The 22,398-nt window shown below is 38.9% G+C and overlaps 1 protein-coding gene across 6 annotated transcripts in view; it reads right to left on the bottom strand.

Annotated features, from left to right (window-relative positions):
* HTR2C (5-hydroxytryptamine receptor 2C) overlaps window positions 1-22,398 on the bottom strand; it is a 284,648-nt gene that overhangs the window by 197,207 nt on the left and 65,043 nt on the right. For 4 of the 6 annotated variants that reach the window (XM_040571972.1, XM_040571965.1, XM_040571971.1 and 1 more), the window contains exon 2: window positions 7,443-7,495. The gene's annotated coding sequence lies outside the window, so the exon portion shown is untranslated. Of the gene's footprint in view, window positions 1-7,442; window positions 7,496-13,223; window positions 13,305-17,516; window positions 17,663-22,398 lie in introns of those variants that run through there. The other 2 variants (XM_040571969.1, XM_040571970.1) reach the window with 2 other exon arrangements.

Below are 22,398 nucleotides of genomic sequence, written 5' to 3' on the forward strand. Positions count from 1 at the left end.
TCTTTCAGTCTTGCAGACAGAATGCTAACTACGGAGCAAAAGTACAAGGGAAAGGACTACCAAAACAAAATAAGTCATTGTAAAGTGCACATGGAGAATGGCACGCAGACAGCTATTTGACCAGTTGTTCCATAGACATTTAAGAAGGCAAAACATTCAACATGATATACTGAGAATGAAGTCTTTGTAGTTACATAAATGATCTGGAATCAGGAGTCGCTCATTCCTCAGCCTCAGATTTACCATGTTTGGAGTCTGTTGCTCCCAGTTGTTCAGTCAAAAATCTACTGGTTGTGGGACAAGGCCAACTGTTATAGCTACCGCAGGACAAAACCAGAGGCAGGCCTGAATTTAATTCCTTGACTTTTAAGTGTTTGGAGGTATCTTGCGGCCAGGCTTCCTGTCTCATCTTTCTCATGCCTGCCTTGTGCTGCAGCTATGCAGGTTTTTTTGACTATCCATACATTTGAAATGCAGATTTGATAGATACTTGGGTTTCAACACACACTAGAGCTCTCCCTGCCCATTTCTTCTATTTGCCTATGTTCATTTCTTCATTTCCATTTTTTGTTTCAAATCCATTTCATTGTTGTTTTACTGTCTGGCTCAGCAATCCAGCATTGACAAGTTATACATATACCTACCACCTGGTGGAATCCCCTTTCACACAGCTCTGATAAACAATCACTATAACCAACTCCCCAAAGAAGGGTCAAATTCTCTCAACTTGTGTATCTTCTGATATATGGATTCCTGCCTTGGAGATGGAACAAGATGGACTGCAATATTCAAGAGACCATACAAAAAGGAAACAGCGGACCTTTTTTAGCCTTATAGGTTGATTTATTCATTGTTCACTTTATCATGGTATTACTAGTCTCATAGATATGCAAGCTTTTGTAATGATGCTGCTCAAATTCAGAGCAACTTTCATTAGTGATGAGCATATTTTGCACAATAGCTTGAAAATATTTGATCTAGCATTTAAAGTGGATATTATGAATGCATCAGTTCTACTCCGGTTCAAGGTTTATATTCTTTTATAGCTTAATCTTATACAGGAGAGCTAACTTCATATACGAATACACAAGTATTTATTAAACACTAATTTTGAAAACTTGAATAATTTATCAAGACTTCTTTCCTAAAAAGATGGACACAACTGTGTAATTTAATTTTTAAACTTGTCTTCACAAAGAACTCCAAACACGCAGACATTATGAAAGCATTCTGCGATACGGAAATATCTTGCAGGGGATCTATAAATGTACATCTTTTGTAAATATGAATAAATAAAGGAAGGATCTAGGTGCCAGAGGACAGATACATTCTCAGAAGTCTAAACAGCTTTATACTGAAAACCTTAGAGTTTAATTTGGAATTGAAACAGATAAGCCACACTAAAAAAATATTGAATGTGATCATTTCTCTCCTTAAAAACACAGCTCAAATTACCAATCAGTTCAATAGCAGATCAATTAAAATCTGATTTTTAATGAATAACCATCAGAGTGGATGAGACTTCAGACTTAGAGCTTAATTCATTACCCAGGACTAGCAGCATACCTAGCCAGAAAGTCCTCATTTAAATGCATAACACTGACACACCCATTTAAATACAGTCATCAGCAGAAGTCCCAGCAAGCTTTACCGCTGTCATGAATATGAATTCTATTATGGGTGTTTAGCTGTGCTTAGCTATGCTTTTTATTGCTGTAGCAGTTATAGAAGATGAGTTTTTGTAGGCTCAAGTCCACAACTTTCAGTGAAATTATTTTGGATCCTCCCTGCTTGTACCAAATTATGGTTTTGGTGGGTTTTTTTTGTTTGTTTGTTTGTTTTTTGTTTGTTTGTTTGTTTGTTTTGGGGGGAGCATATTTCAAAAGTTGAAAAATATGCATAATTTCTATGTGACAACTGAGTTATTATTCTAACCCCTAGAAAAAGGAATAGCTTAACACTATAATTATCAACAGTGATAACACCGAAATAAATGAATAATTGTCTTGAAAATAACAGTATTTAAAGTAGTTAAGCAAAAATATAGCATTTCATTGATAACAAATACGATTTTTTTTCCTGCAATTACTAAAAGTTCAGTATGCAAGGGGGATGAACTACAAGAAACTATTCGCTATCTTTCAAAAAGATCTGACAATTTATCTAAACGGATAAATTTAATAGATAAATTTATCTGAATTAGCAAATTGTTCCTAGTGTGATTACGGCCTTCTCAAAATTCTTTAAAGAAGGCAACATCATGAAGGTTAGGAGCACAAACTCCCTGTTCTCACACCCTTACTTTCCAATAATCTAATGTCCTTTAAAAGTCAGTTGTGAACCCAACCACTCTTGGATACTGCAAGGCAAATCAGTTGCAAAGCTGGTACAGCACATAAGCTGGGCTGCTGAGAGGCTCAGTGAGCTTGGATGCACTCAGCACATGAAACAGGCTGTGCCCATTTCAGAAGTCAGGGGAAAAAAGCAAATTCAGTTCTCCACTCAGTCCTAAGATCTACTGCACCGCCTTGAGCAGCTAACTAAAGTAGTAATAAAGGGTTGTGTAAGACAGTGATGCTAACCCCATCGTACTGTGAGAAAGAGCAAATATGAAGGCACTCTGATGTGGCACATACAATGCAAAAGACACCCACTAGCCATTTATCTTGTTACATCTCGTGTATGGAAATTCTACCTTCTAACTAAGCCATTCAGTTTGTTAAAGAGAAGACCACAAGGTCTTTCATTCACAGACTGCAAATGCCTGGCTGGGAGAAAGACTTAAACCAGCACTTTGATCAGTAAGACAAAACACCATATCCCTCAAAGGAGAGGTTAGTTCATATTGTTCTCAGGGGCTATTTACGTCAAGCAATTGGGATCCACATAGCCCAAAAGTTTTAAAACAACCAGGGAAGGCCTTGGGATCAAATGTCTGCACACCAATGGGACTCAAATGACAGCTACAAATATTTACTCTGTGCTTTCTTGTTTGAAGCACATGAAGCTTTAATGACTGATGGAGCAGCTGTCACACACAGTACAGAAGAATTTCACTCCAAGATGAATGAAGGATTACAGGATTTGGCTTTTCCTGTGTTTTTTTTTTTTTTTTTTTTTTAAAGTTGCTTTTATTACAGCATAAAAAAATCTATGGGTTGCTCTGGGGCTGATGCTAGATATACATATCTGCATCAGAATTATTACTTCTGGGATTCAGTGTTCTGCAGCAGATTGGATTTTCTCGTATAAAAAATAAATAATCTACAAGGAACGGATAATATGCAGAAAGAAGGATTGCATCTTAATTCACATGCTAAGACTTACTTTGCTGGGCTATTTACAATAAACCTTGGAGATGCACAACTTATCTGTGGTCTTTTGTCTTTTATGTTGAAAGTGTCCTGGTTTCTGTGTAGCCGTGTATAAGTACAACAGATTGAGGAACTGATTGCTTTGAAATCAGCAAGTCATGATTTTATGAAAAATATTTAAGTATGTCTTCAAATATATCTCTTCAGACATTCCATCCACCTCCACCATGAATGAGAAATACAGTTATGCACTACTCCTTGGATAATTCAACATCATCTACTCATTTTACTTGCTTCCCACTGATAGCCACAGAACACAGATAACCGTGTAACAAGGCTGTATAAAGGGACGAACCCTTACTCGAACCTCTCTCAGGGTTGTTATAATATCAACCAGCTCCCTGTCAAGTCCACATGTTTATCAAGCATACTTTCCCGGAATTGTTTTCCATATACCTCCTCCAGGAACCAGCTAATGCCATGTTAGCAGAATCCTTTCTGATGATCCTCCACCACCTTCCTACTTCACCCTACCCAACTCACGCATCGAAGGACAAGATAAGATGTCTCAGCAACACTGTCACCAAAATTTCGCTTTCATTTGCCTTTTTTTATGCCTTCTTCAAAATGTTCAGGGTCACAGCTTTTAAAACTACAGCCTCCACACTGTGAGAGTGATCCTCAGCAGGTTTGATGGTCTAGGACCATACATATGGTCGGTCCCCGTTGGAGCTGTACATCAGCACATGGTACAAATGCAGTCTGTAGAGTGCACCAGCATGTACTTACTGGGAAGGGTATGCTTAGCTCTCCTTCTCACCTCTCTGCCTGCCTCATCTACATGATGAGTATTAGTGAAACACCCTTTTCGCCAAATAGGACAAGGGTTGCTGCCAAAATACAGAAAACAGATAAAAACAACCCAGAATACCGCTAATACCAATTGCAAAGCATGGTAGCTTTTTGCTTGATTGTTTTAAATAATGCGAAGGAAACAGGCTTCTGAATAGTACCTGTGAGACAAGTGAGCAGAGGTAGGTGTATAAAAAAAAAGGATAAAAATCATCCTCAAGGTGAGAACAGAAGAGTGCCCAAACAGTCCTCTGTCAGGTCCTCCCTCTGCTGAGAGGAACGTCAGCCAAAACCAGCTGATCCCTAGCAAGCCCAGGAAGGAAGCAGAGCAGAGTGTTGTGCAGGTCCCAATATACTCCTTTCTCCAACAAACTGGGCCTGGACCCCTCCACACAGTGGCTTTTTTTAAGGGAAGTTGAGGATGTCATATCTAAAAAGGACAGATTTTGGTACGTGGTTAAAAGGGAAATGATCTTGCAGAGGAAGGACCATTAACTTCTGAACATTTCTGATCTGATGGAGAGATGTTCCCTTAGGATATGAAATTAAATGCAAAAGTGGTTGGGCTCAGAAACAAATAGCTGCCTGTAATTTACTGTCTGTCAGAATTATAACCCACATTTTTATTTTCTTATCAATATCAACGCAGAGTTGGATCATAACCACAGAACATTCAAACACCCTTGGTTTCCACTGTCCTTCACACATATTCTCCCATATCCTTGGGCAAGACAAATGGAAATTGTTGTAGGAGCTTAGGAAAGTCTTATACATAAAAGTACATCAAGTATTGGGCAACGCTGTCATCAAAAACTCACTGCTTTTCTCCTCCAAGTACAGGTCATTTCCTTCTCTCTTCTGCTGCATTATTAGGGCTGAAGTTGTATTCAAAGGCTCCAGGGTCAGAGTCAGGGAAAAGGTAATGAATTTACTGCTTTGTATACCTGGCTATGCAATTTGCTACACATTGTTCACCTCCTGGCTGCTATGATAGATGTTTCATAAAGAGCAAACTACAGTTTTAATAGAAGATCAACATTAAGATTACTTTAAGGGGAAAAGTCATCCATTTTTAGAGTTGTTAGCTTAAAAGTAACACCTTCCCAGAGAAATGAGCCAAATCCAAGGAAAGCATCAGATACAAAAGTCAGCAACGAATTCAGATCTCAGTTTTGTCACATTTTCCACGCAGAAATAGCTATTTTGTCAATGTCATGAGAACTTGACATTGACGAGTGAGATTTTGACAGGAGACATTTCGTGCAATTTTTGTCTTTAAAAAAGCACTTTTTTTTGGTAGTTATAAATAGACTGTAAATCACAGAAATTATTTCCGTTATTCTGCGTCCTTGGCAAGCTGTTTCAGGCAAGTGTCTCAGCCCGCTCCTGCAGCAGCCAGCGAGGCAGAGCCCAGCTCCCATGGTGGCCACCACATGCCCAGTGCCATGACCATGCCATCAGTAAATGGCCAGGAATTCAGCTGGTCACACAGAGGCAGGACTTATTTTTTTTGCTTTGTTGATAAATAACAGTATTAAACCTTATGCTGTATATCAACAATTACATCCCACAACAAAAGATGATTCATTCAGATCAATATAAGGATCTGGGAGATTTTCAGTTAAAGAACAGCTCAATGGGAATGAAACAAAGTACCATCAAACTGTAAAGATTTCTTCACTCTGCAAGGATTTCAGGTTAAGGTCCATACTGTACTGCCTGGGACAGCCCTCTTCAGATGTATTTTGTTTCTATTTAAAGGAAATAGGCTTTTCTACACTGACTCTCATAAGCTTCCAAAAAGTTACAAGCCTACAAGCCCAAAAGCATGACACAGATTATGATGATGATAATTCCCTACACACCAGGTTTGTCATGTAAAAAGTTTCTAACAAAGCAGAATTTCAAAATAAAGGAACAGAGGTATCCTATATCACCAATGACTGACATTCAAAATCATTTTTTTTTATTGCAAAATTCACTCCCTGAAGTAGAAGTACAACTGGCAAAGCAAATTTCAACCCAAAGTAACCACTACAGTTTACGAAGTATGTACATTCAAGAATAAAGCAAACCATATCAGTGACTGATGGTCCAAAGATGTTTTTATTTTTTTGACAGTAGAATCATACTGCATCTTACAGTCTCTTTAACGAAACAGCAGCTGAAGAATAACAGCTGCACAAAGTCTGCAGGCTAAGCTGTGTCTAATGTTCTTTAGTGAAAACAAAACATAAAGGACAAATGAAAGCTGTGGAGTGTGTAAGAACAGAGTATGCAATGGAAGGATATTGCAGTACACAGATCAGGGAAAATTATTTTGCTCTTTTCTGCAGTGAGGACTCCCAACAGATGCTTCTGTTATATTTTATAACACACACATGCAAAAATCCAGCAAAAGAACAGAATACCTGTGTTAGCACTAAAATAAATGCTAGGAAGGTGTCTGTAATACAGTTAACCCTGGGTATGAAGCTCCATGAAGTCCTATGCCAGGACCACAAATCAAAAGCAATTGTTTGAAGTAGAACTGAAGTTTGCTAGGAATTCCATATTACCATTTCTAAGCACACAAACCTTATCTTTCCAGAAGGCTAAGACAGCTTTGTAAAGTAGGGAAGAAAAAAAAAGAAAAATAAGCATTTCATAAAGACAAATTCAAAGTTCTGCATCTTAGATACTTCAAATTTTAAACTTTAAAAATTTTAGAAAAAACAAACTTTCAACACAATTGGATAAATGGCTGTTGATCTTCATGAAAGCTACCATTACCTACTGAAATCTCAGGAAAAACAGCTCCTAAGATTTTAGCAAAGTACATGTAGGTAGACATTAGAAACAGCTCTTCAGCTCAAAACAATTCCCCAAAAACCTAACCCCTGAAGTGCCCCAGCAACAAATACGTTAAAAACACCAAGAGTGAAAATTATTATGAAAGGAGTCAAGGTAAACGTAAACAAGGTTTTATCCAAACATAATGGTAAATACAAGGATGGAAATGGGAAAGAGAAATATCTAAAGACCATTAATAAAATTGCACCAGGTCCTGTTCACCATTTTACTCAACACAGCCAGCACCAGGGCAGCGCCCATGCCCTCAGGCACCGCTCTGTTGTTCAGGCTGCAGATAAATTTCAGATAACTCAGGGGCTGTATTTCAGTTTCACATTAAATTGTGTGCATCTTAAAAGAATAAAAATACTAACAACTACTACCAAACTTTAGTCGTGCTTACCATTTCCTTTTAAATGGCCAGACTCCTTTATTCACACTTACCCTTTTGAATTGCATCCATCTCGTTCTCTGGAAGCATCTCCGGGGCAGTTTTCCTGTAAAGAACAGTGTAGCTGATTGCATGTTGTGTTTTTGTTATCTGATGAGCTTCTTTGCTTCTTCCTTCTGTTTCATTCTCTGCTCTGCCCCCCCCCCCCCCCCCCCCCCCCCCCAACAGGAGGAGGGCACATTAAGCCAGTTTAGTTGAAATTTATATTATTCTTATTCCTATATTACCCATACTCTGTACTTCAATTCAACAGACATGTTACTAATGTTAAAAGCACTGGTCTGCAATACTAATAGCATCAACTATGCAAGGACATCCCAAAGCTTTATTAATGCAAATGAAGCACTTTGAGGCAGACAGAACAGGGTAAAGTACCGTTATTATTATTTTCCAGAAGTACAATTCTGTTTGGCATTAAAATGTCATCCATTTGGATTGTGTGACACTACCACATGGGCCCATGTCCTTTCCTTCTAGTGAAGCTTAACTTCACTGGTGAATTTCAAAATCTCCACGGCAAGAATGCATCTTACATCTGCCCTGAGAACAAAATCAAAATTTTCTGCTTTGCAGGGCATATCATTTACAAGTAATTAAGGAAGATGCAGATGTAAAATTGACACTACATGGGCATGGATGGCAATCTGTATGGAATGGTAGCAAGACCCTTACATGAACTGTGCTTTCAGCTGAGCATCATATTGACAGGACTGAAAAATGGAGCATGCTACTTAAAGTACATTGATGTAAGCAACATCACTCAGTCTTACCATAATAAATGCTGTATATAAATAAAGCAACTGTAATCTCAGAACTGTGACCTTACTATAAAATCCCATTTGCAAAATCTGTAGTCACCTGCAAATCTTTAAACAACGGTTTAAAGGAAAATAAATCTGAAAAAATCTATGATAATTTTATACCTGTTAAATCTGTAAGCAATATTTAAGAACACTGAAGCTGAAAGTTGTGAAAGAAAAAAGGCTTCACCCATCCATCCTTTCTTCACTTAATGTGTATTTGAAAAGGTTGGTTTGTCTTTTTAAAAAAAAAAAAGTTTACTTTTTTAGATTTAGATTTAGCTGGAGTTTTCTCTCTGGGGAGAGAACATTCACGAGCCTCAGCAAGATAATTTTATATATAGTTAAAAACATTATATTTAAAATCTGCTCCAGCAAAAGATATTCTAAGAAATATCAATTTAAAATAAGGACATTGAAAAACATCAAATCAAATCAGGAAAAAAAAATCCTTTCTAAAAATCACTGTGTTACAGAGCAATCCCAACAAATTGTATCTGGATCATTACAGGAATTAGCACCTAATGGTATGATTTTGAAAGAATTTACTACAAAACTCACCCAAGCCAGTGAATGACAAGTGTTTAGGCTTTAAGGCCAAGAGGAGATAGTCTTAACAATATGATCTTGTACACAGTATAACATGGAGATCTGTAATCAGAGACTCTTGCAGCTACCCTGAAAGTCAGCAATGTGCTGACCTTCAAAACTGGTATATTCCTAAGGACTTTTAGTGATAAAGATCCACCATGCTCTTCGGTAAGAATTTTTAGAATTACACTTCTTACAACATGTATCAGCCTAATTTTAGCTTCCGTCCACCAATTTATATAGATTCACTTTTGCCTACTAGTTTTAGAAGCCGATAAATCTCCCGCCGTAGTATTTATACAGTTTAATAAGTATTCTATTAACCTTATTTTAGCTAGGATGAGCCTCTCATTAAAAATGCAGGTTTTACAGACATAATTTTTTGCAGAGCTTTTCTGAACCCTCTTCAAATTGCTATAATCCTTTGTAAAAAGTGTCAACATCAGAGTGGGGCTGACTTCCTAAGCAGCCATCTCATCTGCGCGCAGTACAGAAACAACAGTCCTTCCCCTGCAGGTATATTCAAGGGCCACATTCACCCCCACAATGCTCAAACACACACACACGTGGCTGGCTTTCAGCAGGATGCCCATGTCCCTTTCAACATCATGGCATCCTCCCACCCTGCAGATGTGAGCAATATTCTTTGTTCCTAATTGCATGACCATTGATTTGGCTGCATTAAAATGCATGGGAGAGTGCACTGATTACAATGGACTTTGAATCAGACTTCAAAAGAAAATGTGCTGTGAAAAACACGTCTTTCCAAGGACCAGAAGACAGACATGTTAAGAGCTTATTCCAATAACATTCTGCAGCAGGGAATACTTAGCAAGGCAGAAATGATAACCAAATGGTACTCCACTCTGACACCCAGGTACAGCATTCAGCCTAACCACTAAAAGACGCAATTAGGAACTGACACCTATTTGTTGACAAAGAATATGTGCACCTGTTAGCACAGCCCTATTTTAGGCTTCTGATTCTGGCAGCATTAATGCAAAAAGTACATCATATCTCATCTATTTTAATCTGCACAATAAATTAATGAAAAACAAAAAGCGGACAAAAACTTGACAGATGCTACGGAGAGGATTCAGAACAGAGCTGATCGAAACTGATGAATGGGAAGATTCCATCACAGCACAGAACAATGCACAGCTGTAGTTTTACAGAACAATGTGAAATAGTTTTATTTGGTTAACATTATCTCAAAGGTAAGTGAAAACAGTTCTCAGACGCAGAGCTGTGGACATTTTGCAGTAGTTCCAAAAATGGTTACTGTTCTCGCATCACATGAGCTGATGCACATCAGCAAATCTATGACCTGACCACATCACTCCACACTGCAGAAAATCCTACCACTATTGGCTTCCAGGCTGCAGGCCTTGGGGGGCTCTTCTGCATGATCCAAGACCCAACCGATATGGGACACCTCCCATCCCCATCTGAGTTCAGGGGGACCCCAGACAATGCTCAGACTATAACTCTATGACTAGCAATGTAGAGAGGAGATCCTTAGCACCAAAATTTCATACTCATAAACCAAACCGACTGCTAATTCATGCAAAACAATGTCCTGGCACTGACCACTTTCCAAACCAATGATTTCCATTTAGGATTTTCAAATGTTAAGTGACAGCCACATGCACAAACACACACACACACGCAGAAGAAAAAAAAAAGTAGCACCCTTTCTGCATCTCTGCTGTCCACCCACCAACTGGCTTCCACCAGCTGAAGAAATCATCTCACCTCTCCTACAACAAGGTTCCTCCCATTCTTTGAAACCTCTGATCTTAATGTCTGTCAGGGCAGACACACCAAACAAGACAGACCTGAAACCTTCTCCAGCCTGGCAATTCTTGAATTTCTATACTGTTTGCCAGCAAACAGGTAAACTCCTCCAGCTTTTTAAATAGTAATAAATTCTTGTCCATGTAGTCTGAAATACCAAGTACATTCACATCTCTCTCAAAGCAGTAATTGTGCAACTCAGTAGTTCTTAATAATTACAATGAAGATTCCTAGACTATTCCTGGCTACCAAAATTGAAGTTCTTATACAGATGCAAATATCTTATTTTTAGAGAGATGCAGAACCACATTTTATCTCACAGTCTAATGGCTCTCCCAAAAAGATTTGCAAATTCTCTTGTGCAGTGTTTTTGTCCTGCTAATACAGCACTTACAAAAAGTGGTTACCAATATAACAGTATCTGTAAGGCTTCACAAAGACACAAAGGGAAACATTATTCTTTCAGACACAGTACTTTCACTTCTACATCATTAAAGTAAGCTTTTTTTTTTCCCGCTAGTGATGATCTCCTACCATTACAGCCATAGGGGAGGAACTGAAAGGAAAATAATATTGCCATGAGCAATTCTTGTTATGCCAGTATACAAGTAGGATGGAAAATACTAATGCCAATCAACAATTCTTATTCATTACAGCACTACGAACACAAAAACTGTTTGGATATCTCATAGCTGCATTTCCATGCTCTGTGATAGAAACTCACCCCTCACTCCAAGATGCGTGTTCTGATTAATCTCATTTTCCTGGCAACAACATGTTCTGTTTGATATACATTTATTTATTTATTTATTCTTGTTATAAATCTGTTCTTTTCAATACCTACTTTACAGGCAGGCTTTTAGACGTAAACGAAATACATCATTTTTGATCACAAAAAAAATACTCCACCTTTCCTATGGACATAATTGTTATGGACGTGAGAACCCTGAAGAACACCAGCCACAGGAAACCCCTCTCCAGGGTGCAGCAGCTGGTTTCATCAGATCTTTCAGAGCTTTGCAGGTTTGCAACAAATTCTGGTGGCCACATAACCTCTCCTGCTGCCACACTGCCTGCCTGGGAAGGCACACAAGCATCTGTTCAGACCTGAGAACACTATTTAATGACAGCATTGTTTATGCACCTGACAATCTTACAATTTGAATTCGGTTGGGGATGGGGGCAGGTTTCCATGGAAACAAAATATGCCACTAAGTAATAAAGCAGATTTGAAAAGAGGGTCCCAGGCTGTGGCCCACTGACAGTCTGGAGGGACTCCAGCACTTGTCACAGCAATAAGATAGAAAAATAGGGATAAGAAATAGGGATAAAAGAAATCCTTATGAAACGGTACCATCCTGTCACATTTCAGAGTTACTTGATTTGTGATGAGCAGTTTGGGCAACAGCAATGCAACCTGTAATGCTGCATACACAGCAGCTCCAGACATGTAACAGGCAACAGAGGCAGCATTGCTCAAAGCTCAGCCGCAGTCAGTCTGGTACTCACTAGCCTTTTATGTCAGATTCTTAAAGTTTGAAAAGAAGCAGGAAATAAGCTTTGACCTGTAGGTTCAAATGCTAGGAGTTCCAAATTCCACATGAGGAACACCACATTTGGTACATGAACCATGGTCTGTGATGCCCAGATGACAGCCTAATAAGAAAGTGGCTTTACTTTACTGGGAAATGTGTGTCCCAGACAAGCAAGCATGGTAACCCTTGGCATGAAACAACTTGCCTTTTCTTTCTGTCCACCCCTCTGAGGCATAAGCGTGAGCCATAAGGTCTGGTAGTACAATCAGCCACTTTATTGTTTTCTCACCATGGAGCAAGAATTCTCATTTCAGCCCAAATACCCCAGCTAGCCAAAGGAGATACACTGTGCTGCATTACCAGTCCTTCAGCTATCTGCAAAAAAGCTATTTTCAAACCAGCACAGAGCACATTTGCCTGGGGATAGTAGCTCAACTCCCGAAAGCTGCCTAGCCACGGAGTTCTTCACACACTTCTGCATCCTGAACAAAGCCAGGGCGATCTGGCCATTATCTTGATAGCAAATACAGCCCTAAGGAAACCAGCATGGGATCTTTCTTAGAAACCTGATAAAGAACAACAACTTCAAACAGGGAGAGAGAAGGTCTTGACTTTGGACTGATTCCAGCTGCAGAAAAACTCACGTGAATGGTTTGCACCGTTTTCTTTCATCTGCCCAGTTTCTGCTCTTTATTCACCAGATTCACATTCAACAGTGTTAACAGTTTTCAGAAATATTTGTTCAAGACATTACACCCTTAATAACTGAGCTCTTGTAAGTTCTTACCCTATCTGTAGACACACAGTCATAGCTTAGATGTGACAAGTCTACAGGATGAAGATTTTTGCAGGAAAAGACTGGACTGCTATACAGGAAACTGGCAGACATTTCTCACCTCTACCAAGATGTTCATCTAAGTCATTTACTTTTTACATGTCTCCATTCTCCAATGGTAAAATGAGATCAAAGAACGCAAATGTTGCCAGCAGAACTGCCTGAGGCACGTCAAGAGAACAGACCCCTGTGGGGAATAGCCTCCCTTGTACTCACCCCTTGCCCTTCTCAATCCTCTTTGATTCTAAAACCTTCTATTTGGATATGGTATTTAGCATAACAAGAGATGTCACAGTACTGAAAAACAAGAATAAAAACAAAGTCAAAGACATACCACAAAGCAGAAAAAAATCAAACCACATAATGTTTTCTATTCTATTCTTTTTTTTTTTTTTTTTTATAAACATCAGTATCCTACAATAATCACTGGATTTTCAGTTCTGTCTTGAACTGGAACCATGCACTGCAGTTTAACACTGCCTTACACTTGTGCTAATGTTACCTGCACCCTCACTTAGCCCAGGCTAGGCCTCCTCCACACCTCCTCACTTCAGGTCATCCATTTTCTATGTCTGGCCCAGCCAGAACTGAACACCCTGCGTGTTCATCCTTGTGATGGCCTACATCATTCCCGCAGCAGGCAACTCACATTGAACAAAGTTCTCCACATCCTCAGAAAACAATCACCTCCTATTCATGAAAATACTGTTATAGTAAGGGTACAGTGGGCTTGCTGAGGCAAAGGACGGTTCCCTGCTTGGGACAATCCACACAGGGCTCAAATCCATGAACCTTGCACTTCTGTAAGGTCAAGAACCAGCACTGACAGGCTGGGTAGTAGATGGCCCTGAACATCCTAGAGCAGCTCACAGTATCGCATGGTCTGATTGTCACTGAACAAGTACCACATGCTTGTTTAAGAGACACATGAATTATTGATGATGTTCAGGAGCCCTATTAAATTGTCTAGTGGGCCACCAAGAACACTGAATAGTTCAAATGCATCAAAACGCATAATAAAGCTTTCTATTTTCAAGTTTGGCCGTTAGAGAAAAGAACCCTGGCAAATATATAATTTTGTGTAATTTCACTTGGATGCTCACTGTAATAGCAGTAGTATTTATGACACTGTGAGTCATACCCATACACTCCTCAGATAGCAAAGACACCATTATCCACACTATTTAAAAACAGAGTCCTTATACAGGAAAATATCTTACTAAAGGCAAGACCTACTTATTTGCCTTAAACTATAGACTTAGTCTATAAATATGTACTATTTTGGTACATACATCTGTGTCACAGTCGTGATAGTCTTATAAATAAATGTTACAAAAAGGAGAATTGTCAGCATTATAAGAATTACCTTCTAGTAATTCTTGTTTAGATCCTGCCTATAAAATAAGGAATTCAATTAAACTGCTTTCTTATTATAAAAACAAAAATACTCCTGTCATGCAATAAGTAAATCATAAAACAAAACCTCTCTCTTTAAAAACAAACAAAAAACATACCTAAATTGCATATTCTGAATGGGGTATTCAGAGTCTCTTCCTGCCCACATTTGTGTGTTTCATTGAGTGCCATCAGAAGAGAGAAAGCAAAGGTATTTCTATTTTGAATGTAGGACAAATTGGGAGAGCTGTTTTGAGGGGGCATTTTCATTAAGTTTGAGACAAAGAGATATTTCTCTATTCAGTGCTGCCAGGTATTCAACCACAAACCTGAGAAGCTCCTGCTCTATCACCAGTCACTCCCTTCCCTTCCTTCTCCTCACAAGACACTTAAGAGACTGTGGCTCCTGAGGGTGTAACCCCCCACAGCTACCAGGGATCCTTCTGGATAAGACAATGCACACCCAGGTTTTCACATGTTGATTCAGTGTTGTTAATGATCACAAAGTGGGAACTTGATTTCTTCTGATGGATTTGATGTCTTGATTTAAGGAACTGTTCAGTAGCTTGGGACTCATGGTCCATCTCAACCACCTCAGTTGCAGTGAAACACTTCGATATTCAGAGAGATGCTGTTACATATAACGTTCAAAGGCTTTTACCACAATGTAGCTACAATACAAATATCGTATAGCTTTTATTCACTAAATCCACATACAACTTCCCTTTTTAATATCCTTCTTTCCTTGGCTGCAATCATCATCCACATAAAAGTCACTAACTTGGGAAAATCGTGTAGTCTGGAGATGTTATTTTTCTATGGTAAGCTTGAGAAGTTGCACAGAAATAAAGAATAACATCAGAATATCATCATCTGAAAAAAAAAAAAGTATCCCTTTGCAGAGCTTTGCTATGAACGGTAACTGCCCCAATACCCAGGAAACAGATTACAGAATCTGTAAACATTGAACACTCAAAAGCTTTTCTGATAACCAAAGAACTGTTAATAAATATTTTTTCATCAGTGCTCATTAAAGATGTGGCACATTTTCAGAATTACATATAACCCACCTCTGCCATGGAAATGAATTTTTATGTAGTGCTACAGAAATTGCTATTATGAAATATAGAAGCAACAATTCCAGGCAGCAATTTGTGCACAGATCTTTATCTTTTCAGGAATTAACATCTACATTTGTATGAAAATGGAGAAAACAAGGCCTCTTCTCTAAAAGGAGTTACCCTTTCCTATCATCTTTTAAAAAAGTCTCACACCTTTCTATTTCCTTTCCAATCAAAAAAAAAAAAATTAAATCTAACATCCTGACTAAATTGAACTATCTTACAAAATTATATCCAGATTTTCAAGCTTGATCCTTCCGCTACCCATCTTCAAAGAGACCACTGCCATTATAACATACATCCAGCCCTTTAGGATGCTTCTCACACTACTGGGAATATTAAGGTTCGATAAAGTATTTTCTCATTTTTCCTCAATCAGCCAGAAGTGAAAGAGAAGTCCTTGAGTAAAACATAACATGAGAGAAAATTCTATCTCAGTATGCAGTTTTCTCCCAGAAATTTCAGAATAAAAATCGGAGGTGAATACAGCTCTGTAATTATTATTCACAAAGTGTTACCAGTGAGCTTTTTGCTTGTCTCTGGTAGATACCATCTTCTACCTCAATGTAAGAACATTGTAAACCCACTTGCAAAAATCTATAGAGGGATCTGAATTCATTATTGCTGGAGACAGCTATGTGGCCGATAGAACCCTCCTGATCACAATTATCCTCTTGGCCTGGACACAGCCTACGCACAAAAATGTTGATGTAAGTGTAGAGAGACATTATTCAGAGTAAAAAGGGGTTGGGGCTTTTTTGTTTGTTAATTTGTTTTAGACATATTGAGATCTATCATTTGGATCATGGATTTAGTTCTTCCTGCAGCCACAGCTAATAAACCGGTGACAAACAGAGCTTTAAAGCTACAAGACTAGCTAACTTTCTAAAGCTTTAATAGGAGATCCTTCTGAGCAGCAGGTTAGAGCCATGAAAGCATGACAAAATCTTTGGTGTTTATCTTACAGCTATGGCTGGTCACTTCCCGTCTCCTAGCTTCATCCCTCACAGCAGGGGCTGAGAAAAGTGACATCCGTGAATGTTTTAAATAGATAACGTATTTCTGGGACAGGCACAGATACCAGCTCAGATTTCACCCCACCATTCTTCATATGACAACGTTAGAGACAAAAGATGTTCATAGTTGTTCTCATTTGGCTGTAATGATCAGACAGGTTCGTTCAGCAAAGAACAGCCTGCCTGCAACCTGAACACCATCTGCCTGGAACAGGTAGCAGACTCAAAGAAAAAACACAGAGCCACCAGAGACCTGCCAGCAGCATAGTTAACTCAGCTGCATGGCATGAAACAAATCTTTTTCCCACCAGTATGCCAGTACTGCAAAAGCAATAAACACACTGCAGGAACAACACAGAGTTTACTCTGCTCTGTGTCACTTTGCAACAGTTAAACATCAATATGCTGAGATTTGCATTCAACAGTAAAGTATGAATTTTCCAAATATATCATAAAAACTGATATAAAAATGTGAATACCTTTAAAAATTAGACAGTTGCATTTCAAAATCTAAAAAATCACGCAGTTAAATTCTTTATATTTACTGAAAGAGTGGTGATGCTCAGCAGTCTACAGTAGAAAAAACATCCAGAAGTTTGGATAGAGTAAAAAAAAAAGAAAAAAAAAGGTTAAAAAGGAAAAAAGAAATCCAAATGTGTGATTCCAGTTAAAAAAACAACAAGAACTCCTCTCAGTTTGCCTGTCGCTGCCCAGGTGCCTTCTAATTGTTTGGGATAACCATAGAACTGCCCACACACGTCATTGTGCTTTTGTGTGTTTATTGGAGACTTTATATGGCAGGGCACCAGAACAGTTGCTGCAAGTCATCTCACACCTCTAAGACACGCATTTAAAAAAAAATGTAACCTTTGAAATTTTATTTCCTGAGAGGTGGGGAGACATAGAAAGGGGGGCTATATGATCCCCAGTAGCTTAATAAGCAATGGAAGAGACCCCCATGTGTACACAAAGCTTACTGCTTCAGTAGGGCGGAAGGAAATTTGCCTTCCTGGATATGTCTTCTCCCAAATGAAGATCATTAGCACAGCATCCACATCTGCTCTTCCCCAAAGCATGGGAGGACTTGCTGCTGTGGTGCAGGAAGACACAGTATTTGCCATGCCACAGCTGAAAGAGACGGGGAAAAATTGTACCTTATACACAGCAACACTCTGGAAAATTAATTGGAAGCCTCAGATGAGACAGCCCATTTTGACAGACTAAATGAACACAAACTATACAACAGAAGCTGGAGAAATAAAAAGAGAACCGTCATAAAATCTACGCCCAGCAGCAGCCAGGGACAAAGTTTAAATCTTTAGTTAATGGCAACTATTACTTTCAGGGCTCACCACAAACTAAAACATTTCATCTCACCTTGGAAAAATACTGCTAATCAGGCTGGAGAGGACCTCATCCAGCATTCACACAGGCTGATATTGCCAATAAATACAGCAATCTCATCATTACTATCCTGCTATGCTCTAATCCACGTTCCAATAGTTAAAAGATTTAAAAAAAAAAAAAAAAAGCACTTATCTTTTGGGATATATAAAGGGGCACTTAAAGTTAGTAAGAATTGTTTTTCTTCATTGCTCCATGACTAGAAAGCATCTACACAGCAAGACGGTAGCAACAGCTCCAATCTAACTTAACTTCATTTGCAACTAGGTCAAGGTTATCGTTCTAGCAAGAGATTTTACAGTGAAAAACCTTTAGAGAAATAAAAAGCAGAGGCAATAAGTAGCCTCCTCCTTCTTCTCCCACCCAAGTTAGGATGGCTTTCTATTACTTTTTGGCATATTTATGATTTGGTTTAACATAAAGTTAGCAGATCTCTGTTTGTGACATTTACTTTTTATTCAGGTCTTGGAGAGAGCTGCATTCTTTTCTATGCACCACATCAGCATTAATATATAATTAAAGTAATATCTGCTTAATACTGATGTCCTTGCATATCAGCCTAACCTGAAATATGGCCTGACTTAGCATCATGATTAGAAGTTAGCTCCCTGTGCTTTCTATCATGGCTAGGGAAATTCACCGCTGGACTACATTTACATACATTAGGCAGGCACAGGTGTCCCTTCTGTTAAGATTCCCATAAAATATTATTTTAAGAACAGAATGAATCAACCCAACCTATAAAATGAGTCTAAATGTACTTAAATAACCATGGCGTTTTCATTTTGAATAAAATGAACCTTTAAGCATCTAAGACTTGAATATTATTAAGACTTCTAACAGAGATATTCTACAGCCCCAATACAGCACATATTTTACTTAAATTAGCAATACACCTAAGAGCTTTAGCACCTTTTTTTCCTCAGGCAATCCTTATTACTTTGTGACTGCTTCGTATCACCCCTAAATAACACTGTCACTAGCTAAATGAATAGAGTGTGCTGTACTTACAAATGATTTACACAGAACTAAAACATATATCAGTAGGCATATTTCTACCCTGAGTCTCTAGATACAGTTCACTTTGGCATCAAAGGAATTATAAATCCAGGGCAGGAAGGTACATAAGCTAATTTTCATATTCACAAACTCCTAAGGCCTGGAACGCACAACTTTGCAAGAAGTTAGAAAACTCCGTCTGGGAAAGGCTCACTGTGTGCTTCACCCTCTTCTCCTGAACATCCCCTAAATCCACTGCTACGATCACTTGGCATAGGTCATTACTCTTGCACTTCCAGGAGAAAAAAATTGGGAAGAATAATGTCCAATCCTTTTTAACAATCACACAGCATGCACTAGAGTGGTTAGAGCTGTAGAGACTTATGGACTCCTATATTAATAGAAGGACCCTTTTCCTTCTTGGTGAAGTTATAAGGTAAAGAGCTGGGTACAGAAGGCCTGTCATGTCAATAAAAATCCCTCTTCATTCCCATTATTCTTTCATATATTATCCTAAGGAAGTTCCAAGGACTTCTACAAAAATTTTGCAGGTAGCAATGAACAAAACAACAGGCACAATAAGAAAACATATCATGTGAAGAAAACACAACTCAGATAAGAAAAACAAATGTACATCTGTAAATCCGACCATCAGCTGAGGATAAATCAAACTGTGGTTGTTCGCTGCTGGAGTACTGATGGTAACAGAGAAAGCACAGAAGTGAAGAACTTACAGTTAGAGATCTAATTCCTGCAACATCACTCTTCTGATTTCGCTGCATAGTGCCTTAGATAATATATTCAACTTGCTAATAGAGATTTTTAAATGCAACTTCAAACCTAGCATTTTAAAAAATTAAAATACATTTTTCTACTTGCTTCACAGGTTCAGACTTTGTTTCAGACTTAAATAAAGATTGGAGAAGTTTTCAGGAAACAAATAATCTAGAAATAAAAAATGAACCTGAAAGTAACCACGAAGATGCAGAAAGAAATACACACACCCCAAATCCACATCCTCCTATTACGTCAGCTGCTCTACTACACCTCACCGTCGCACCATAGCAAAGCCAACATCCTGGCTAATGCTCACAGCCTTCCTCTGTATGCAAAGCCCTGCTCCCACCTGCAAGGAAGCAGCCATCAGCCACCAGCAACCAGAGGCTCACGTCCCAGCATTAATCCAATCAGGGGACTCGCTTGTCTTTTACACCTTTAAACTGCCAACCAGGTTGAGCACAGTGAGCAAGACTGCCTGAGGCACGTGGATGGGTAGAGATGCAGATCAGAGGTTTGAAAAAGAAAAAAAAAACCCACAACATAGATTAAGAGTTAATTTCCACTGAGAAGGTTCTTCATATGCATCTCTCTGCTGTTTAGGGTGTTAAAATACTTTTAAAAATGTTTTGCAGTACATCAACATGAACTCCATCAGCTCAATAGAAGGCACCTATGGACTACAGTGGGCTTGAAATCCATCTCTGTATAAGTTATTTTTCCTCATATACCTACCTTGCCTTGCTGAGCAAAAATGCTGTTTTGTATGATTTTTTGTTGTTTTTAAACTAAAAGAGTGCAAGAGATACTTTATTATTATTTTATTACATCCACTTATCTTCTGCCTCTTCATTAGCCAGAAGTATAGATGTAAACGTTACCACCACATTGTTGCAATGACAAAGTTATATGACTAAGAAGATTGCTACACTGCACTATCCCCAGTACAATGGTGACCAAAGAGTAAAAATAAAATAGCTAACAACCACCTCACAAAAACCAACCAAACGACAAAAAAACATGCAACCCCTTTCCTATTTAGCCTAGGAAACACCGCTCAAAATATTTCCCAGCACTGTTACTGCACTTTCTCTTGCTTTATAGCAATTCATCCAGCAACTGATGGATTTCCAGTGATAGCCACAGCACACCACTTCTCTACGCCTGTGAGCGCACACTTGGCCCACGCCTGTTTCCCCAGGGCTTACAGTGGTGCTCACTCACTCGCCCGTGGGACAAGCACGACATACCTGCAATCTCTCCATAGGAAGGGGAAACATTTTTGAATCTCTCCCTCCCTTACGTGGCCATGATTTTTCCACAAAAATCTTTCTCAATATCACACTTCCAGCTACATCAGCTTGTGTTACAGCTAGCCGAAGATTGAAAGCTGGAGAAAATTGTCAGAGAGTGCAATCACATAAAGGCTCATAACCAAGCAAGTACTTCTTCCTTTATCTTGTCACACTGCAATCATCACCCTAAAAAACCTCCAAGGGAGAGGAACACAAACTCCTATTCAATCAGGTGCAAGGAGCCCTGCAGATGAACGCCAGGGCACGCTCAGAACAAGCACAGCACTGCTGTAGCTTTCTGTGGTAAGCAAAGCAAAGCAATGCAAAGAGAGGGCAGCGCTTTTAGAGAACAGCAGCTACGCAAGAAAATTTGCCATTTTGTAAAATTATCCTTTTCTCACCCACATGGTTTTAGGCATTATATCCCCCCACTGGGCTCTGCTTAAACACATTCACAACACAGTCAGGCATACGTGATACTGATCGTTGCTGGCAGGATATATTAGGGTTATTATATTCTCACCCTGTTTCTTATATTCTTCTCTAAGCATCTGCTATTTGCTGCTGTTGGAGACAGGATACCAGACTGTCAGTAATTGTTATGTCAAGGAAATAAATGTACTGTTCAAGAAAAAAAAGGAAAAAAAAAGAAGAAAAAAAAAAAGAAGAAAAAATGAAGATGGCAAGAAGATGGGAAAAAGTAATCAAAGTGGAGTGATACAGAGACCCAAAGATAAGGACAAGGGATGCTAAATGAGTAAGAAATAGCAGGGTGAGCACTGAGCATACAGAAAATAGAAAGCAGCATGCAAGCCTTTCACAGTGATTGGAGGAGGAAAGATTTTACTCCATTTTCCTGCTGGAAGGGAAGTACCTCAAGGGAGCAGCAATGGAAAAAGATGTTCAACCTCAGGAAAAGAGCTAGAGGCCAGCAATGCCAGATGAGGGCTTAACAGGAGAGTTTATGATGGACCCCAAAGGAATATATTAGTCCAGCAATTGTAGGTGGTCAGGATGGTTATTCAGGTAATTATAGACTTGACACGAGCCCCAGATCAAAATCACAGAGCAACTGCTAGATGACTGAACTCATAATTTCATTACTTTCTTTTCTTTCCTTAAGTGCCAGCAGGAAACCCAACACTGACAAAAAGTATAGGGAAACATAACAATGCTCAAACAAAATACGTAATTTGCTTTACCTTTGCCTTGGGTTATTTTATGAATACCTCAACAGCAATAGAAATCTGATAAGTCTCTCCTGGAAAACATCATCTGAAGTCCACCAGGATGTGGAAAGCAGTAGAGATGGTTGCAGCCTCAGGCTGCATCAGAACCTTGTGTCTGCATATGATGGGAATCCCAGCCAGCCCTATTTGATAAT

Source organism: Cygnus olor, chromosome 13, assembly GCF_009769625.2.
Source record: "Cygnus olor isolate bCygOlo1 chromosome 13, bCygOlo1.pri.v2, whole genome shotgun sequence".
NCBI lineage: Eukaryota > Metazoa > Chordata > Aves > Anseriformes > Anatidae > Cygnus > Cygnus olor.